The sequence below is a fragment of the Rattus norvegicus genome, chromosome 1, assembly GCF_036323735.1.
Source record: "Rattus norvegicus strain BN/NHsdMcwi chromosome 1, GRCr8, whole genome shotgun sequence".
In the NCBI taxonomy this organism is placed as follows: domain Eukaryota; kingdom Metazoa; phylum Chordata; class Mammalia; order Rodentia; family Muridae; genus Rattus; species Rattus norvegicus.
In genome coordinates, this window is record NC_086019.1 from 56,282,990 (window position 1) to 56,304,367 (window position 21,378).

General features: G+C 43.9%; 1 long non-coding RNA gene across 4 annotated transcripts in view; it reads right to left on the reverse strand.

Moving 5' to 3' along the window:
* The window catches only part of LOC134482759 (uncharacterized), a 72,534-nt gene that overhangs the window by 28,832 nt on the left and 22,324 nt on the right, over window positions 1–21,378 (reverse strand). For 2 of the 4 annotated variants that reach the window (XR_010059305.1, XR_010059287.1), the window contains 3 exons: window positions 18,856–18,956; window positions 16,063–16,159; window positions 15,352–15,626 (listed from right to left, as the gene is read on the reverse strand). This is a non-coding gene — a long non-coding RNA (uncharacterized LOC134482759). Of the gene's footprint in view, window positions 15,627–16,062; window positions 16,160–18,855; window positions 18,957–21,378 lie in introns of all 4 variants that reach the window. The other 2 variants (XR_010059295.1, XR_010059292.1) reach the window with 2 other exon arrangements.

Sequence of the window (21,378 nt, forward strand, 5' to 3'; positions counted from 1 at the left end):
AAACTGTTGGCTTTGTAAATAGTTCTCTCGTGTCCCAATGTTTATATGCTGGTCACCCCAACAACATTATACTTGTCTACATGAGAGTCAAACAATGTGGGATCCTTGTACCAACTGGACCATGCAGACCCTGGGCTCACCTTCAGGTTCTCACATACATATACAAGCACACACACACACACACACACACACTCATGAGAGAGAGAGAGAGAGAGAGAGAGAGAGAGAGAGAGAGAGAGAGAGCACTTATCATCTATTTCTAAGGCATAATGTGTGCTCTTGGAGTTGAGCACTGGGACTTGCACATCTAAACAATGCTGTACACCTAGGAACATTTTCTGATTTGTATTTTCTCTTTTATATCCAGTTCCTTGGACATCTTCAAAAGCAAGTAGGGCATTGACATACCATGAAATCTTGGACGTAAAAGTAAATTTTAATACAAAGCTCACATGTCACTCACAGATGACTCTAATAGGAAGTACATTAAGTTCAGTATCATTCAATCTGAAACCCTCAATGTGTATACACCATTCTCACTGCCCTCACGAAATCTCATGTTTGAACCACTCTGCCTAGCTGGAGATACCTGTTTATCTCCCAGAATAAAAGGGAGGCTCCAGGCTCAAGTGGAACAGCAGATTCAAGGTGGGACTATTGGGTGACATTACAGTGAACACCAGGGACTGCCCCTCAGAGACAGGAAGTGGCCCTTTCATTCCTGCTGGGGGAGCAGTATCTAGATTGTCCTGCATGGGACAGAATCCTCTCATTCTAGCAGATATCCTGGGTGACAAAAGGAATGTGAGTAGATTATGAAATCAAACTACCACATTTCTTTCTGAGGCAGAGACATTTGAGAACCTTGGCCTAGGAGTTAACAGCTCCAGATAGCAAGGTGATGTCAGTGTGGGCCCTGTATTGACCTATGTATAGTTATTTATGTTAATCACCAAATATGTAAAACTTACAGCACTTAAGAGCAAAGTCTCCCAGGAGGCTCAGCTAAAACTAATCAGTGAGTTTTTAAGAACACAAACAAGTAGGAAATTTACATTCATGTGACTGCTAGAAGTAAAGCAAGATGCTCTTGGTAGATACGGTGATAACCTCTGTGTAAGACCCCTAAAATCATACACAACTTAAGATGTGAAGTACTCAGCTAGCATGCTTAGTGCCATGAACCCAAGACAGAGCTTCTCTATGTCTCATCATCTCTGAAGCACAGTCCACAAACAGTTGCAACAAACCTTCTCTTTCTCCAAGTTCGAAGTTACCTTTACTCTTATTGTTTCCACAGTTAACTGAGCTCTCCTGGATACACAGGTTTGACTAACCGTCTCTAAACTTCTCCCACCCACGTACAGATGATACCTCCCTCTGCACATGAAGCCTGTTCCTCTCAGGCCTGCTGTTCTCCTTCCCAGATAGAACTGGACACCTTTCAAACCTACATTCTTAAGTCATCTATCAACATTGGGTACACGATAGGCACAAGTTGTCATTGAGTGCCAAATGTCACTTTCCTACCTGACAATGAATAGGGTCCAGGGGTTCCAAACATGAAAACTGGCCAGGTAAGGTCAGGTAACCTCCATACTATCTCCATGTAGAGAAGAAAATTGACACACCTTCTCAAGCAGACTTTCTCAGCTGTCTCAGACCACACAGCAGTCCTTTCTTGAGCTTCCTTACTTCCAGTGACTGATGAGAGTACATGAGAAGATGCTTGATTTCTAGAAGACCTGGACCCCATGAACCATAGCAGCAGCAGTTTGTGATCAAAAGTTATATCAGGAACTGAAAATACCTAATGTTCATGCAGTGATTTAAATATGCTCAGCCCAGGGAGTGGGACTATTTGCAGATGAGCCCTCATTGGATAGGTGTAGCCTTGATTGAGGAAGTGTGTCACTGTAGATGTAACCCTTATGTTCCTTGTCCTAGCTGCATGAAAATCAGTTTTCTAGTAGCAGCCTTCAGTTGAAGATGTAGAACTCCCAGCTCCTCCTGCAACATGTCTGCCTAGATGCTGCCATGCCCCTACCTTGATGATAATGAGCCAAACTTCTGAACTTGTAAGCAAACCCAAATAAATGTTCTTCTTATAAGAGTTGCTTTGGTCATGGTGTCTGTTAATAGCAGGAAAACTCTAAGTAAGTCATTTTCTACCACAGATTACTAAGTTAGTTGAGTGATGTCTTCACCTGAGGAGACATGGCCTCTTATTAAGATGCTAATCTCCAAGCAATTTCAGGCTCTCTTCTGGTATAGGCATTGGCTATAATATTAGTCTTCCCAGTGTCTTTTTCTCTGTAAACTGTACATTTTGTATTTCTTTTTGCCCCATTTGCTATTTTTCATTGAAGAGTATAAGCACAGTATGACAGAGGCCATACTGGGCTCTCTTCAAATTTTCATCAAAGAAATTTGTTTATTACTTTTGAATTTAGCCTCAAGTAAGTTTTTAGGATGTGGGCAGAAAGGAAGCCACATTTTTGTAAAAGCCTCATAGGAATTATCCTAGACCAGTTACAAACATTTTTTTTTCCTTCTGAATACCCTTCTCCTGGGCTTCCACAGTCTGAATAGCTCTTGGCACTCCTGACTCCCAAGTTCTTGCCAGTGTAGCCCATTAAACTCATCTTAGAGCACTGGAATTCTTACATATTTCCCAAAACAAGAAACAAGTACAACCTGGCATTGTCAGGTGTCACACAGCAAGAGTCCACTCCATTAAGTCACCTTCTGCATTCATGTGCATTTCTGTGACAGAAATGCCATGAGCATCATCACATTTGCATTTCTGTGACAGAAATGCCATGAGCACAGCAAACTATAAAACAAGTAGGACATTAGTGATTCTATTTCAGAGAACGTGTGTTAGCAGAGGTTAAGTTCCATGACTACAGGGCATGGTGGAAGGAGGAGGAGGCTGAGGTATGACATCTAGAATCACAAGTACAAAGCAGATGGTGCATTGGGAGTGGTGCAAAAGCACTAAAACCTCAAAGCCCAGCCCCGCTGACATTCTTTCTCCAGCAAGGGCACACCTCCTGAATCTTCCCAAACAGAGTCACCAACTGGGAAAGGAGTACTCAAATGCCCGAGACAGTGGAGGATAGCTCATTCAAAATGTCATGGAATTCGAATCAGTAACAGAGAGAACCTTCACTCTGGGTCTTGGTGTGTTGCTGCAGAGCCAGCAAGCTGCTCTCCCTCCTCTTTCACATAAGATGTGGATTAAGTAAAAATGTAAACAAGCATCTCCATGGAAAATCAACAGCCCTGTTAATCTGGTCACACTTACAGTATAGGTCTAGAGGTATTGGACACTGAAATCACAGAAGGATCCAACCCAAACTCAAACCCTTTAGTCTTCAGGAATAAAAATACCACAGAAGGCAAAAGGGGCAAGGACATGAAGCAAACACTCATTCACTCAGCAGATGAAATTACACCTAGTCCTAACCCACAGACCTACTTCTTAAACAGCGTACATTCTGCTGGTACCTATTCAACATGATCCTAAATGCTGCAGTCAGAACAAATGGTTTCTTACTTTGTTGAGTATGACTTAAAAACACTAAAGTCCTCTGAAGGAAGTGAATGGAATCTTCTCAGAGCCTAGGGAGGTCTGCTAAGGGAGTACAAAATAACAAAACAACACAAACCAATTACCCCACCAGGAAGTAGAAACCGGTCTGATGTCAGTTGCCAATTCCTCAGGGTTTAAGAGAAGCCTGCAGACTGGAAGGACTGAGGAAGTTGAGGTTAAAGTACAGTTACACTGAAAGTTCACTTTAGGAATGAGAACGGTAGCAATTGGACAGTGCTGTGTGTGTGTGTGTGTGTGTGTGTGTGTGTGTGTGTGTGTGTGTGTGTGTGTGTTCCATGCATGTGTTTCTGTGTGAGTGTGGTTGGGTTGTTGTTGTTGTGTGGTTAATTTGAGACAGAGTGTCACCACAAACTGAAGGTGTCCTAAAACTCACCCTGTACACAAGGGTGGTTTTGAAGTAACGAGACCTGCTCTCTCCTGAAAGGGGGGATTAATGATGTGTAGCACAAGCTATGTGTGAATGTAAATTTCAAAATCTGAAGATTTTAGAAATCTCATTTGGCTTGCTTTAACAATGCTGGTGATTACAGAAATACATGGTACACTGAGGACAGAACAGAATATACAGTGTGAGCTTTTGAGATTGTTCAGAGGGGAAAGGAATAGCTGATGATCTGAGTTTAGTTCCAGAGGCACTGTTAATATTCAAAAACAAATATAGTCAATTTTTATCATTTGTAAAATCATTAAAGGCATCCAGTCAGAGATTAAACTATTTTTGGTGTTGTGATGCTACACAATCATAAGACTGATTCCTGTGGAACAGGCTGGTGGAGCAGACAGTAATCAACAGGACATCAGAAAACCTTCAGAGCAGGAACTAGAGAGATCGTTCAGGGTTTGAGAGCACTGGCTGCCTTTGCAGAGGACCTTCACTTATTTTCAACACTTCCAAGTCAGCTCACAGTCATGTGCAACTCAAGATCTAGAATATCTTACCCTCTTCGGATTTTATGGGCCCTACATAATACACACAGTGTACATATACTCATGTACACCCTTGTTGGACAACCATAATCCAACCACAGAAGGGAGAGACCTTGCCACACTCAAGCTTGCCATTTTGAAGGAGGAAGCCTTCTTGTTAAAAGCACTGGAGAACAGCAGGCACAAGGACACCTGACTCACACATTCCACCCGAGATCTTGAAATGGAAGCCACACATAACTCTGGCCTTCTCACTGAAGAGAGGTCATCCTTGGGTAAGGATCTTTCATCTGATCCTGTTTTCCTCTTGGATCCCATTACAGAAAAGCATTTGTGTTTGTCTAAGTCTGCACAGATTCCCAACACCCTTCCTAGTCATGTCTGACAAATCCATATGGAAACCACTGTGTAACTGGAGTCCTAGTCTATAGCATCTCTCTCCTTCATGCTATCCTCCTTTTATAATGCATATTTGATAGGGAAAATATATTCTTTGTGTACTTACAAATCCCACATTGTTTACATGTGGCTAATGTTTCTTCCTCAGCATGTTTGCCTGGAGACAAGGCTGGATGCAGGTATCCTGGAGATAGGGCAAGATTCAGGTGCTGTGGTAGCCATAGGATAGGAGCCATCACAGCTGTAGCTCAGTGTATGGCATGCATTAACAAAGAAGACTCTGTCAGTCCCAAGGGCAGCTACATCCACAGGGGCCTAAGGAGAGAGACCTGATTGCTACTGTTGATGTTGCATTTCCTCTTTGTTCTGTTTTACATGGAATTGCCCATACACAACAAACTTCCTAGGATATCTGACAGCCACACACAGATGCACATCCAGGTAAAACACAAAAGCAAGTGAAATAAAAATAAATAATTTTAAAGTAGTATATAAGAGAAAAAGACTGGTGTTTATAAAAGAGAAACTTACCCTCAAAAACTATTTACGGTCCTGAAACCTATTTCTCATAGGCAGAGGAAAATAGGCATGGAATTCTTTCTCTCTACACTTCTCAGTGTGTTCTGAGCTACTCTAGCTTCACAGGTATTGGGTGAAAAGTTGACGATCTTAGTAAGATTAGCATCATGTTGCACGTCAGCTGTCTTCAGTCCCTCCTGAATTCCATGTTTTCAGCTGAGGATCTCTTGCAGGGGGTTCTGTATCCTGAGTTGTTGTCTTGGTCTGTGGAACTTCATTTACTACTACTACTACTACTACTACTACTACTACTACTACTACAACTCCACACACATACACACACACACACACACACACACACTCACACACACACACACACACACACACACACACACACACACACACACACACACACGTACCAGTTTAAGACAAGACGGACTGTGTGTCTGCAGGGGATTCAATGCCTTCTAGAATCAGGACCTGAAAAAAGAGCACTATACTTCAAAACAAAAGTCCAAGGAAAGGAAACAACTGGAGTTTCAGTGGAGGTTGTGTCAGAAGAGCCTGTGAGGAGATGAAGGGCACACTGAACACCCAGCCACACTGGAAATGTCTGCATCTGAACTGTGCAGCATCCCACTCGGAGTGCGGCGTGCTGTGGGGTGTCTGAGAAACCATATCTGATGACCTGGGTTTGCACTTATTGAGACCAAGTATTTGGGGGTTGGAGGTGACTACTATATCTATACATCAATTAAAATTAATGTGGGTGAATCATGGTGCATAAACAGTACAACACAGCTGTCCAGGACCAGCTGTTGGATGTATCATTAAAGCATTATTCCTTAAATACTTCTGAGCACGAGGAAGAAAGATTTAGGATTAATTTCTGTTCCACTACTGGATGACACACTAAGTGGCAATCTCACTGGAGGGGACCAGCCGTCAAAGGAAAGCCGCAGTCCTTTCCATTTTTTACAACTACAGTAGTCTCCGCAAAGCTAACACTCACATGTGTCTCATCAGTCAATCAGTCTACAGGACAAAGATTACCTATGCGGATCTCAGGGTCAGAATAGCATTTTCTGTTTCCAGTTCAACTACCTTTTTTTTCTTTAACCTGCAACCCAGGATCCAAAAGAAAAATGGACCAACACAGCATGTACATGCCCACATGAAATACCATGATTGAACAGAGTGCAAGAAATGGTAGAAACAGTCTCAGCAAGGAGAAAGTCAACTGTCAGGTTGTGAAGACTCCTTCACATACTGCAGAGGCAAGACAAGTCAGCCTCAGCAAGGCCTGGCCGGCTACCCACACACACCCCATGGCTCTGAGCCCATCAGCTCCAGACCTGAGGACTACCAGGGATGCAAGCTGTACACTCGAGACTCTTTTATCTTTTGGTCAGGAAGGTGCCATGGAAAGTAGCTGGGAAGCAGAGTTTACAGAGAAAGCCATAGAAACAGTTCAGCCTTAAAAATAAAAATCTGATCCCTTCAAAGCCAGGTGTGTGTGTGTGTGTGTGTGTGTGTGTGTGTGTGTGTGTGTGTGTGTGTGTAGGTGCTCATAAGACGTAGGTAGGCTTGGAAAATCAAGGAGAGGAAGGATTCATTGAGAAGCTGAGATGGTGGGGAATGAAGGGTGGTGGATGTTGGAAGGAAGCTAGAGCATGGTGGGATTTTAATAGCCAAAGAAGTGAAATTCGTATTTAATGCCCTTGAGACAACTGGTCCAGGTTCAGTGTTCCTGGTGGTGGCTCAGTGTTCCAGCTGTGGATTCAGGGAACTCAGAACATCATGATGAAAATAATCTCTCAGACTACAGAGTCAAATTCCTGCTGGTGCTCCAGTCTCATCAGAGAAGAAATTAAGTCCCTCCTCCTATGGATCCTCTCATTTTTGTCATTCTAGCCTGCAGGAGATTCAGTCCTTCCTTTGAGGGGGCTACTCATACCTGCAGGTGATTTAGACCCTCTTGAAGGGAATTCTGTCTCCACATTGGGATGCGGACCCTGCTGTTAGGGAATTAACTCTCTAAATCTTCTCACAGAGTAATGTGAGACAGCATTATCTGCACTTCTAAACTCTGATTGGTAAAGAGAGCCCATGGTGTGAGTTTGAAAACCTCTGAGTTATACACTGTCAATTTCTAAATGTGTTCACTTGATTATGAAAATCTCTGTAATATGTTGATGAAGTTTATTATTTTCTAGATTTCAAAAATAATAGAAGCTATAGTTAAAAGTTTAGTATGTGTTTGATCAAAGTAATTTGAAAATACTTTTGATTTTTTTAAACATGCTGTATGACATAGAAATTTTACCTTAATTTTGTGCTGTTTACTGATAGGCTACAGAACTGCTTCATTTCTGCTGACAGATCTTATATTCATTGGTCTTGTATAACTCACTATTCAGTGCTAAATTTTAGCAGATTCCTTAGGGTCTCTTCTATTTATAATTGGATTCCATCTACAAGTCGACTGCCTTTTTCTTCCTTACTGATGCGAAGCCTTTTGTTCAGTTTCCCTCCATAAATGACAGATTTATACCATGAGAACAATTTTGGACAGCAGTACCAGAAAGACCTGGGACACAAACATTTACAAAGTCTGGTCCAATTAGAATGGGGCTCTGTGAGAAATTTCTGTCAGGTTTGCCCTGACCCTATGAGTCTCTCTTGAGTGCCTTAGGTTGGACAAGATACACCCCAATTCATATGGTGAAGGATGAAGTCCCTGACACTAAGCAGGTGACACTTAAAGACAGTGCCTTCAAGGTCATCGATTCAAGGAAGCCTGAAAAGTGGGCTCTGTTGTAATGTCTTTGGGGTCCTTATGAAGGGAACCCTAGAGCCACAGACATTAGAAGGGTACAGAGGGAGAACACAGGACATCAAGAGGAATCTGCTACCTACAAACTGAGGAGAACTGGAGCCAACTCTTGGACCCAAGACTTCCAATCTCAAGCCCACAGAAACCTCTGCTCAAATGTGGAGACAGCCCACAAAGATTATTACAGTGTGCATTCTTGGTGTGCCCTGGAGTCTGAAATTGATGCTACAAGCCCAGCTGTATCTTGGGATGGATGGAAGTCCTAAGATTAGTCTCTCAAGGTGAGGTAAAGTGGTCCTGAGTTAGTGCTAAGGTACAGTCCCAGGATGAAGCTTCTGGGTAGCTTCTGGAGCTTGAAGCAGGCAGAGTTGTGCTCTCCTTAAGGACCTGAGCACTTGTTGCTGGAACAGAGATTTCTTCCTTCAATGTACACTTAGGCAAATTTGCAAAGATCCAAAATGCTGCCTGCGGCTCTCACCAGTTTCCTTGGAGCATGCCCACAGACTTCCTTGTCTGCTAGTTGGAAGTCAAGCCTTGTCTTCTAAGGGGCTGCTCAGTAAGCATCTGACCTCTCTGGTCAGCAAACACTACCTGCTAAAATCTCACTTTTAAGAGGCAGATCAGATCATCTTCTCTCTGGGTAAGGTCACAGTATAGTCTTTTTTGTTTGTTTGTTTGTTTGTTTGTTTGTATGGTTGGTTGGTTTTTTAATTTTTTATTAGATATATTTCTTTACTTACATTTCAAATGTTTTTCCCCTTCCCAGTATCCTGTCCATAAGCCTTAGGTGGGGCTGATTTCAGATCAGGTAAGGTCCAGACTCTCTACTTGGCAGCCATTACCACACATGGTGTTTATATTTTTGTTCACTTTATCCATTTATTTATTCTGCTGTGTGCTCTATGAGGGCAAAGAGTAGGGTTACATAATTTTTGGTATTAGTAGCTGTACTCCCAAATCCTGCTCAGTATGGAGTCTGTGAATGTTCAGCATAGCTGAGGGAGGTGCCAAGTCAGGGGACCTAGATGTGCTGATGCTGCAAATGCAAGGTCAGAGAGGACCCAAGTGGGAGTTTGAGGAAGGAGCCATAAAGACAGTTGGGAGCAAACAGGTCAACTTCCCTAAGATTCTGAAAATTTGATCTCCATCCCAAGGGAACTCAAGACTCAGAAAACAGTGCTACGATGACAACCCCAGTTCTCTTATTTTTTCCACGTCCCTTAGAGCATGGAGAGATGGTTTCAAACTCCCTGGGCTCCCTTCATACTCACTGGCATTTGATGCTGAAACTGCCACTAACTCTGTTCTGGAAATCCCCTCAGGGCATAGCTAAGTCTGTAGGGGGAGGGGCGGTGGGTATTGTTCATTGGCCACTCATAAGCAAAAGCGGTATGCCTACCCACAGAAGTTTTCCTGGGTAGATTACCTGCTCATTGAATATGGGACTTTGCTTCTGCCTTCTCAAGAAAAACAGAGTCCCCACAGTGCTTGTAGAGTACAAATCAATTTACTGTGGCATTGAATACTCGTATCACCTGGAGACCTAACTTTCCCAGCCAACTTGCGATCCTGCCTCCTGAGCCTTCCGATGGAGGAGACTCTTCCCCATGCCCTCTACTATCTCAAGAGAGCCTACCTAACAGATAATGTCTTATAGGGTCCTTCAATCAACCTGCACAGGTTCTGTGTTCATTTCTCACAGTGTTAACAGTTACACACACATATGGTTTCTCGTCTGATCCCCTAACCTGTCATGTATGTGACTGCCTGGGATCACAGGGTGAGCAGGGGCAGTACTATCTGTATACTGCTAAAAATGATTAAGCAACCTCAAGACTGGCACTTACCTCCCAATGCCTTGAGTGAATAAGTTGAAAAATTTTGTAAATAAACATAATCACCCGGCACTTTAGGAGATGAACATTTCTTCTGCCAAGTCAATCAACCAACCTATTCTGCTTTAATTGTATCATAAATTCATGAGTATATGTGTTTCTGAAAACACTTTATTACCTGGGAATGGACAGAGGAAGAATCATGTAGGATTTGGCAGAAAATGAAGTGGTACAGAGACCAGGGAAAACAGTAGGTCAGAGCCACAAATCCCACACAGGACAGGGTGCATAAGAAGACATGGTCCTCGATCAGGACCAAATCTAGTTTCTAATGGATATCTCCACAGATTTAAAAAACCTGTAAATTAAAATATCGAAATACAAACTCTAATTCTAATATATAAATTCTGCTCTTCCAAAAATGTTCCCCCCAAATTCCTTAAACCCTCAAACATGCCTTCCCTTTCTTAAAGTTCCTTTGCATTTTTTACAGGACACTGTGGAGTGTCACAGTTTACCATATAACAGTAGTCACAGTCATTCCCTGTTCATCTGAACTTTACATCCTTTGAGTAACAACCGCCTCACTCCCTCCTTGTATTTCACCCATCCCCTGAGATTTGGATGCTGTCCTGCTGCCCTGCTCAAGCAAAGTATGCATGAGAGTGAGGGGACACAACATCTCACTGACCCTTCAGCCTGCTGGAACTGATCAGTGTACCTTGTGCCATGATAATAAAGCATACCTTCATTCCATCAGTACTGAGTGGCCACTTACATTTCAAACATGAACGACCAGAAGACCTTTAAGGCAATGGGCTTATCAGTGAATATGTTTGGGGAGTCCAGGCATTAGCATGGGGCAGTGAAAGGAGACATTTCCCCACAGTAATGTATGCTATTCAATGTGCTCTTACAACACATATTCACATCTGACCTCACTGCCCAGGGATGGCCAAGTCTATTTCACTACAGGTCTCACAAACACACATGCAGATTTTTCAGATGCTTGCAGGTTCTTGAGTGCATCTGTCTTCCCATGCACTAGGGATAGCAGGTACCTGCTCTTCTTTGGGAGGTATTGTTATGCCACCAAAGGCTGCCCATGTGCTGCAGAAACAAGGAGAATGCACTTCCTAGGCAAGACAAGTGTGCAAATCCTTCATCAGCTCTCTGGGACATTCTATTCTCTTACAGAGGAAAAAGCAAAGACACACTTTCAAATAGGAAACTCGATAAATGTAAAAAAAAATACTTATGCTTGTATTTCAACACTTGATCGTATAGCTTGTATTAAAAAGAATTTTTGGGTTGAAAATGCTTCTGTTTTATTTGAAAGTGTGCATATTTCACTGATGCACAGATTTCTATGGATCAGAAAAATCTTCTGAACCCACATTAGGGATTCTGAAAATAGAAAATGTGATGAAATCATAAAATCCCCTTTCACATAAAATAAGCAAACTGAGGTCTTTTTCCATAAATCACCTAAGGAATGACAGTGCAAAATTCAGGAATTAAAATTAAATAACTCTATTATGCTGAGAAAGAGTTGCAGACTCGACTGACACAAGTGTTCTTCTAGCACTTAAGTCACAGGAGGTACAGCAACACGCTTCTTCCTTTCCTGACAGTGTATCTACATCTCTTTACTAAATTTACATCTTTTCAGATAGCTATGTTTGACGGCCACCTATGAGCTCCCACTCTTCTCAGATATCTTTGCTCCTACCTGCAAGAATGCTGTGTAATGCTGTGAGAGTCCTAGAGTCTTTGGAACCTCTGAAGAATTAGTTAACTCTCTAACAGAACTGTCACCTATAATGTCCACCAACGATTAGTGTAATGTTGATTTGAATTGATAAAAATAAAATCCCTAGCATCAAATCAGAAACCTTTCTTTAGAATTTTTGAAATTAAATCATGAACTAGATATTCAATCTCAAATATTTACATCAGATCTGAAGGCTCACATTGTTGAAGAATGATGTGTTGTGTGCCTTATATAAAAACCTCCTTCTAGCCACCTCATGCAAATTGAAGAACATACAGGCAACATTTCACCTGCCCTAAGAGACCATTCTCCTGCAGACAGGGTCCACATGACACAGTAGTGGTCTGGAATTCTCAGCTATCACTGTCTGGTAAGAAAATGGAGTTTGGAGAAAGAATGGAAAGGTAATTTCTAGGCTTACTGCCCTTGGAATGACAAAGGAGAAGATAGGATAGAGGAAACACCCTGTCATCTTTACAGCCGTTCATTCTGCCCTCTGGGTCCAAGACTGACAAAGCTAAAAAGAACAGATAACTCCTACATTTGATAAACACCATCAGCAAAGTTTATGGATACAAGTTTAACTAAAAAAAATCAGTAGGACTCTTTTAAACAAACAATGAAGGGACTGACAAATTAGGGAAACACTACTATTTACAATAGCAACAAATAATATAACAAAAAGGCCTCAGTGCAATTATAAGAAAAGGAAAGATCTGTATGACAAAAAATTTAATCTCCGATTAAAGCAATTGAAGAAGATATCATAAGAAAGGTCATGGACAGGTAGGATTAATAATTTGAAAACTACCATCTTACTAAAACCAATCTAAATTGTGAAGGCAATACCTGTCAAAGCTGAAAACAAGTCTTTACACACCTTAAAAGAGCAATTCTCAACTTCAAGTGAAATATTTAACAAACACAGGGAGCTAAAACTTTCCTGAACAATAAAAGAATTTCAGGAGGAATCACCATCTCTGATTTACTGCTGTTCTACAGAGCTATAGTAATACAACTATATGGTATTGGTATAGGAACAGACAGATTGATCAATAAAATGAAATCCAAGACCCTGAAATAAACCCACACAACTATGGATGCTTATTGTCAAGAAAGGAGGCAAAATCATATGACAAAAATAAGAAAGCATCTTCAACAGGTGGTGCTGGTCTAATTGGATACAGGCATAAAGAAGAATGCAATGACCCTAATGTATAAAGCTCTGCAAAACTCAAGTCCAATTGCATCAAAGACCTCAACATAAAACCTTATCCGTCAAACCTGATACAAGAGAAATTGGAAAATAGGCTTGAGCACATTGGTACAGGAGACAACTTCCCGAACAGAACCCCAGTGGTGCTCAGATATTGAGATCCACAATAAACGAAACTTGAAACTGAAAAGCTTCTGTAAGGAAAAGAACACACTTGATAGGAGAAATGGCAGACTACAGGTTGGAAAAGGATCTTCACCAAGCCTATATCTCACAAAAGACTAATATCCAAATTACATAAATAACAAGTTAAACTACAAGAAACCAGATATCCTAATCTAATAATGGGGTGCAAAGCTAAATTCATCAGCGGAACTTCGAAGGGCCAAGAGACACTTGAAGAACTGTTCACCATCCTTGGTCATCAGGTATATCCAAATCAAAAGCACCCTGTGATTCCAACTTACATGAATCAGAATGACTAAAATAAAAATCTCAAGTGACATCCAGCACATGCTGGTGAGGATGTGGAAAAAAGGGAATACTCCTCCATTGCTGCTTGGATTGCAAACTTGTATATCCACTTTCAAAATCATATTGGCAGTTTCTCAGAAAAGTGGGAATCGTTTTACCACTGGACTTAGCAAAACAACCCCTGGACATATACGCAAAAGATGCCCCACCATCCCACAAGGATGCTTGATGAACTTTGTTCATACTGGTTTTATCTGTCATAGCCAAGAACTAAAAAAAGCCTAAATACCCCTCAACTGAAAAATGGATACAGAAAATAAGGTATATATCTATACAAAGGAATACTCTTCAGCTATTAAAAATAAATACATTATGAACTTTTTAGGCAAATGGATGAACTTTAGAATGTTATCCTGAGTGAGGAAACCCAGAACCACAGAAAAACGTATGGTGTGTACTCACTTATAGGTGGACATTATCATACAGTGTAAGATAACAGATAGATAGACAAGAAGAAAGAATTCTGGACGGCCTAAATGAGGAGGTGTGCATCTCACTCAGAGGGAAAACAAAATAGTTCTCAGAAGGATGAAGTGATGGAACAGGTTAAGAGAAGAGGCAGGAAAGGAGACGGAAATAGTGATCAGGTCAAGGGAGAGGGGTTTGGGAGAGGGATGGGAGTGGGAATACAAATTTTCTGGGCAGGAGGGAGCAGGGATCTCTGGTGACTTGCTGGATGGCTGGTAAGGGAGAGCATAGGGGGAGTCTACGGGGGTGACCCTAGGTTAGAATCCTACCAGAGCAAGAGACAGAAATGGCTACCTCTTGTTGCAAGAAAGAACTTCTAGACGAGGAAGTGGACATCAATGCACTCACAGCACCAACTCAAAATCTATCTTGCTAATGAATGTGCAGGGATAAAGATATAGCAGAGATTGAGGGAACAACCAATCAATGACTGCCCCAAAGTGAGATCCATCTATGTGACAGAGATAACCTCTGACAGTATTTATGATACTCTGATATACTTGTGGACAGAAAAGAAACATACTTGTCTCTGAAGAGGCTTCATCCACAAGCTGAAACCCACAGCCAAACATCAGATGGAGCTTGGGAAGTCTTGTGGAAGAGTGAGGGAGAATTGTGAGCAAACTAGAGGGGTCAAAAACACTACAAGAAGTCCCCTACAGTCAGATACTTTGGACCATGTATACTAGAGCCTGTGCAACCAACTCCAGAGCCTGGTGTAGCTATCTGCAGTTGGTCTCCATGTGGGTCATCTGACAAGTAGATCCAGGACTGTCTCAGTCTTTGTTGCCTGCCATTGGATCTCTTCCCCATACCCGGACTGCCTGATTGTAAATCTGTGGGGCAGAATGTGCTCGGTCCACCTGGGACTAGATGTCCCAGGGTGGTGTGGTACCCAGGGAGTATCCCCATCTCCAAAGAGAAGGGAGAGCACTGTTAGAAAGGATTTGTATGGTGGGACTGGGAAGGGAAGAGGGAGAGTAGCTGGGATCAGGATGTAACCTGAATAAAGAATACCTTGTTGAAAGTAAAAAAGTTACCTTGGAAATGGGAAAGATTGATAAATGGTTAAGAGCACTGAATGCTCTTCCAGGGGTCCTGAGTTCAAATCCCAGCAACCACATGGCAGCTCACAAATATCTCTAATTAGATCTGATGACCTCTCTGTTGTTTCTAAAGACAACTACCCTGTACTTATATATAAGAAATGAATGAATGAATGAATGAATGAATGAATAAATTTTATCTGGTCTTAGTTTTTGGGCAATGAATAAAATGTCCTGAGATTAAATTCAAACCCATGTCATGGACTGCCTGGATCTTTCAGGTCTGCAGGAAACATCTCAAGGAAGAACAAGAGAGGCTGGAGAAGGATGGGGAGGGGTCTGATCCCTGCAGCTCCTCAGTGTCCACTAGCACAGCACTTGCCCTTGGGAGATGACGTCTTTCACTCTTCCAGACTGTTGCACCAATCAGAATTACGTGCTCTGTGGATGAACCTGTAAAAGAGGACAATTGCTCTTGGGCCAATATGGAGGTTCCTGGCCTCTCAGCAACTTTACTGCTGACTTTTGAGGTCTCTGGTGGGTGAGCAAAATGAAGACACACAGAGTAGCCTCAGGTTGAGTCAGCCAGGCCCAGAGGGCTCAGTGGTGTCTCTCAGATTCCCAGGCCCTCCCTAAGACTGGACACTCTACACAGTGTAAGTGGATTAGGGGATAACCAGGAAATGCAGTTGCTCAGGTGGCTGACTCTGTAGGAGGGAAATAAATCACAGTGGGAAGCTTCAGGACAGTCAGGTGACCTGAGCCCTCCACAGAGTCTAAGTCCAGACTCACAGACATTCATCTGTCCACAAGTCTCCTAAACACAGGCCTTGTCTGACCTGCAGTCCAGAGTATTGTATTATACTGTCCCCTTAGAGAGAGGACATACTTTCCAGGTAGTTGTCTTCTGTGTCACACTGAGACTGGGTCTGTGGTACAGTTGATGCCGATGGGAACTGCTCACAACTGTCATTCTATCCCACCACCTGCATTAAACAAACAAACAAACAAACATACAAATAACCCATCTATCTCACTCCCTACAAACCTCATTGTTGCCAAATGGGAGTGCTTCTGTGACCTTCTTCTTACACATAAAAGCTGACTTCCCTCAGAGAGATGGATGGATGGATGGATGGATGGATGGATGGATGGATGGATGGATGGATGGATGGAAGGAGAGTCAGATGGATAGACAGACAGATGGATAGACAGACAGACAGACAGACAAGTGAATTGCCTTAATCAGTTTCTTCCTGTCCTACTCTTCTGAGCAAAACACCTTGTACATGGCTGGTGCAATATGCCTGTTATTCATTCCCGCTTTTTTTGGCTGTTCATTCAAGACAGCTCTCTTAGAATCTGCTCAACTCAATAAAGGCCCATCTGTGGAACGTGTAACTCCTCAGTTAGGAGCTCTGGCATTCTTGCAAGGCCCTCCCAAGATCCCTTCTGGGGCAGTTGGCAGTGTTCTCTACTTCAGACAGCAGCTGCATGAAGCAAACAGACAACTTTCCGAACATTCCACCTTGGCTGCATGCCTCAGTGAACCTCCAGCAGGGTCCCTGCCGGTTGCACATTCCACAGGGTCACAACTACAAGATCCCTTCCCCAGGACTCCTGCCCCATTGCACCACCCCCAGAGTCCCTGCTACACTGCACCTGCCCCAGGGTCCCTGCTCTGTTGTAAATGATCCAGGGTCCCTGCCCTGTTGTACCTGGCCCAGGGTTCCTACTCAGTTTTACCTGCCCCAATGTCCCTGGCCCACAGCACCAGCCTCATGGATCCTGCCCCATTGTACCACACCATGGTCCACCTTCCTGAGAGTACCTACTACCTATCTTGAGGAGGCATTTTTTAAAATCTAACTGAAAGATCTCGCCAGTCAGAGCCCATGGTCTTTGGTGGCACCAAGTATATATTTGCAGGGCTTCATCACCTTCCCTTTTTCAATCCCTTCTTTCAGTTGGCCATGTGGGAGCAAAGAAACTGGCAGCAGAACATGGACTATTCACTCAGGATATCATCACCTCTAGACTTCTCATGTGGTGGGCTGCTCTGACATGTGATACAGGGGTGGCAGGTAGGCTTTGACATTGAACAAGCCCATGCTGCTGCCTCTGCTCATATGTGTGCCAGCACCTTAGCCTAAATCTACATGTTCTAAACTCCGAGAGGAGGAAGGAGATCTTCCTACATAGCGGCTGCCCTCTGAATCTGTGCTGGCCAAGGTCAAGTCAGAGTGTTTGAAAATGCCAGCTCCAGCCCCTGAGGGTTCTCTGCCTGCCTGGTGTTTCTTGTGCTTTATGTCTGGTGAGGTGAAGATGTGGTTCATACTAGGAATATCTTTGAAGACAACTGCCCTGGGTTCCCATGCTAAAATTCAATTCAGGACTGACAGGGACCTAAATAACAACAAGACAGTGCCAGGATCATGAGTTCAAAACGAAGAGCAAATGGGGCCTTGCTGCCATCATGTGCTGATCTGACAAGAGTTGGCACACACAATTCACCTGCACATACAATGCCCCTTGGGAAAATCATCTGTCAAGGGCAGGTGTTGCCTCATGAGAGTGAACTCTCAGGGTAGGAAATGACACTTGGGAATACTGTCCTGAAAGCACCAGTATCAGGTGAATGGGCTTTGAAAAGTTTTCAGAACACAGGATAGGGGTTTGCAACCAAGTGCAGGTAATCCTTGGGAAACACCCAGTTCCTGGGGAGGTTCTGAGAGCTGTTGGATCCACTCCTGGAGAAGACAGCATTGTGTTCAGGGGGTAACAGAGCAGAAGCCTGCTGATGCTATTCACAGTATTGCAATGGAGCAGTAACAATTCCCTTAGGAGCAGGATGTCCTAGCACTCTCAGATCAAGCAGACAGCCTGGGGCTTCTGGTCCCATAGTCCCAAGAGAATGCAGCTCATCTTTGAAGCTGCTAAAGCCTGGAACCTGAAGAAGGGAACATGAACACTGTCTCAGTTAAGTGTTTACTGTTGAGAAGAGGCACACACAACCAATGCAGCTCTTATAAGGACAACATTAATGAACACAGGATTGCAGGTTCAGAGACTCAGTCCAGTATCATCAAGCTGGGAGCATGGCAGCAACCAGGTATTCATGGTGCCAGAGAGAGTGAGAGTTCCACATCGTCATCTGAAGGCTGGTTGGGGAAGATTGGCTTGCATGTGGATAGGAAAAGGGTCTTAAAGCCCATGCCCAATATGAACACCTACTTTAACAAGACCATGCCTCCTAATAGTGCCACTCCCTGAGCTAAGCATATACAAACCATCACAGACATCTTCCATGAGGGTGGTACTGTTCTATCAGAGAGAAGCCTCAGCTCCCATTAATATACTGAGGTCAACCCTGGATAGGGCACAGAGCCCTCCACACATCCTGGGACTCAGGGAGGCATCCTACGAAAGAGCTTTTTCCCCAGAAGCACACATGGGTCTCCAGGCCTCCCTTCTAGCCAGGCCCTAGGGAGTTTCCAGTGCTAAACTCTTTATCTCCCTTTGCCGAAGTTAAATATAATAAAAATTCACACTTCACAGTACAGTGAATAACAAAAATGATGAAAGTGGTAAATAGGACTGATCAGGTCTCTGAGCATGAGGGTTGATTCTATATGAAATGCGTTTGGATGCAGTATCCTCTTCCATGTACCACGGTTCTTACCCTGCTTGATGCTGCTTTAGACAGAACCATCTGGAATTCACTCACTGAGGGACTTATGCCCTGGATGGCAGCTACAGGTAGGACTTCTGCATCCAGGTCACCTAGCCCAGGGACAGAGATGCATGGATTAAATGGAGAGAAGCAGACTGGAATGGTGGAGAGGTTAACTGGACAACAGCCCCAAGCCCCCAGCAGGGTGAGAATGGAGAACGGCATACAGTTTCCCAGCCAGCCTCACTCTCCATAGACAGACTTCTTCCAGTCCTTCCTTTTGGCCAAGGGAAAGAAAAACTGCATGAACCAGCTCCCTCCCGCCTTCCTGTCTGAGACCATAACCAGCCACAGCCCGGTTCTGTGCTCATCTCTAGAGGCACACGGACCCAGGTTGATGAGCCCTTGTATCACAAACATTCTACAGCATTCTATGGGTGTCAGTCCTGATTCCCTGAGCCTGAGGTGTTCTGCACTGTTATTCAGAGAAGACTTCTCCTGATCTCTGTACAAAGATGTCTGTGTTGGATGTCAGAGGAGAATGTCCACCAAGCATCGGTCCTGTGGCTCTGGCCCTCTAATGTGTTAGCCCATGTTAACATCCCAACAGATCCCCACCTGTCTTTGTGAAACTCCTCCTTGATTGCCTTTTGTCAGAAAACATTTAGAGTCTTTTACAAGAGGCAGGGAAAATGGCACACAGCTGAAGGTGTTAGACAAAGCTGGGGACATATCAAATATTGGGCTGGTGCGAGGCTCTCTAAGCCATTCCTGGGCAGGCCTGTGCCAGAGCTCCCATAAGACCCTTTGTTTCTACCCCTGTACAGAGTAAGAACCAATTACAAGGCTCACCATCTGCCCACAGCAGAGGGAGAAGGGAACTTGGATTCCAGCCCTAGCCCAGTCCTGTAATACCTGACCTTATAGACCTTGCTTTCTTTGGGGCTCAACAGTCCCCGTCAAATGTAGACAGCAAGGTCTAGATAGTGTTCACAGCTTTTCTTGCCTGAAACTGTGCTGCGTTTGAAACTACAAACCAGAAAGCAGTGACTTGAACTTTAGACCACTGACTCAGGCTAGGGAGGACTCCAGGGCACCTGAGCTCAGCTGCAAAGGCAGAAGCTGAACCACAGTGAGCAGAAGGGGCACATTTTGCTCTTTCTTTGCTTTTCTGCTCTCAGGCCTTTCAATGAACTCTGCACATGAGGATCTTTCCTCATAGGCTTAGTGTCTTCAGACATGAGGCTCCTCTACAGGGGACTCAAAACCCCAGAAGAGTCTTCAAAAGGAAAGTGCTACACACTGCACTGCCCGCAGCACTCTGAAAAACAGAGACCCTTTCTGGGCTTGGTCCAGTCAGTGCTCAATAGTTAGCTTCTGGCTGCCCTCGGTGCTCACAAATAACACAGCTGCCTGGGTCCTGTGACCTGGCTATCATAGACTGTGAGAGTTTATTTTAACTGTGTCAGCATAGCCACTCTCTTCCTTCTGGCCCCAGGGACCACAGAGCTTCTTGTCCTCACACACGTCTGTTCTACCATCGGAATGTAACAACTAAAGTGAGCCCCACATTCAGGATGGACTTGGTTTTCTGTACATCATGTTAACCTCTGTGTAAGAGGGAGTGTTTGCATGTGTATGCATACCTCCTTCTGTGCCTAAGTGTCCATGCACAACCCTACACCTATGTCCTGTAAGAGGTCATCATCTGGACAGATATGTGCACCTGTCTGCAATTCCCAACCCCACCTCATTCCATGGATGCTGAGCTTATGGGCTTTGCTGATGCTTCCAACAAAGCTACAGCAGCAACAGGAGTAACAGCAGCAGCAGCAGCAGCAGCAGCAGCAGCAGCAGCAGCAGCAGCAGCAGGAGGAGGAGGAGGAGGAGGAGGAAGAGGAGGAGGAGGAAGAGGAGGAGGAGGAAGAGGAGGAGGAGGAGGAGGAGGAAGAGGAGGAGCAGTAGGAAGATTTTGCTTCCCCGTGCCCATGAGAATTGCTGAATGACTACTTCTGGAGACAGGTATCATGCTGAGAACTATTTATCAAAGTGATTTAACAGAATATTAATGTTCATAGAAGACCGCTAATATTCCTGAGGTCCTGCAGCCCTGGAAGATAGAGTTACATGGCAGAGGCAAGCAGTGTGATATGTTCTTAATGCTCTCAGAGCTGATGACGTAATAGGTCTGAAGAAGCATTTCATGGGAGTCAGGGTCCAATCCCCCTCTGTCAGGGCACACAGAGCTCCTGGCCTTGCATCATGCCTGAGAGGTGACCTGGTCCTCACAGGGTCCTTGGATTGATTGGTTCCCCCTCAGTCATGGTCTACCCTATACCCCATGGTGTGTGGAACTTGTATGGGCTGGATTTACATTAGTGACCCACTGGAGCTGGACCTGGACCCAAAGAGCACGGAAGCCCTGGACACTGAGGACAATAAGACCAGCAGACAACATCTCCCCTGCCTCTCACTCTGCTCCACGAGCCAAGGCAGCTCCCACACAGCAGGCATCCAGGCTAAATCCCCTCA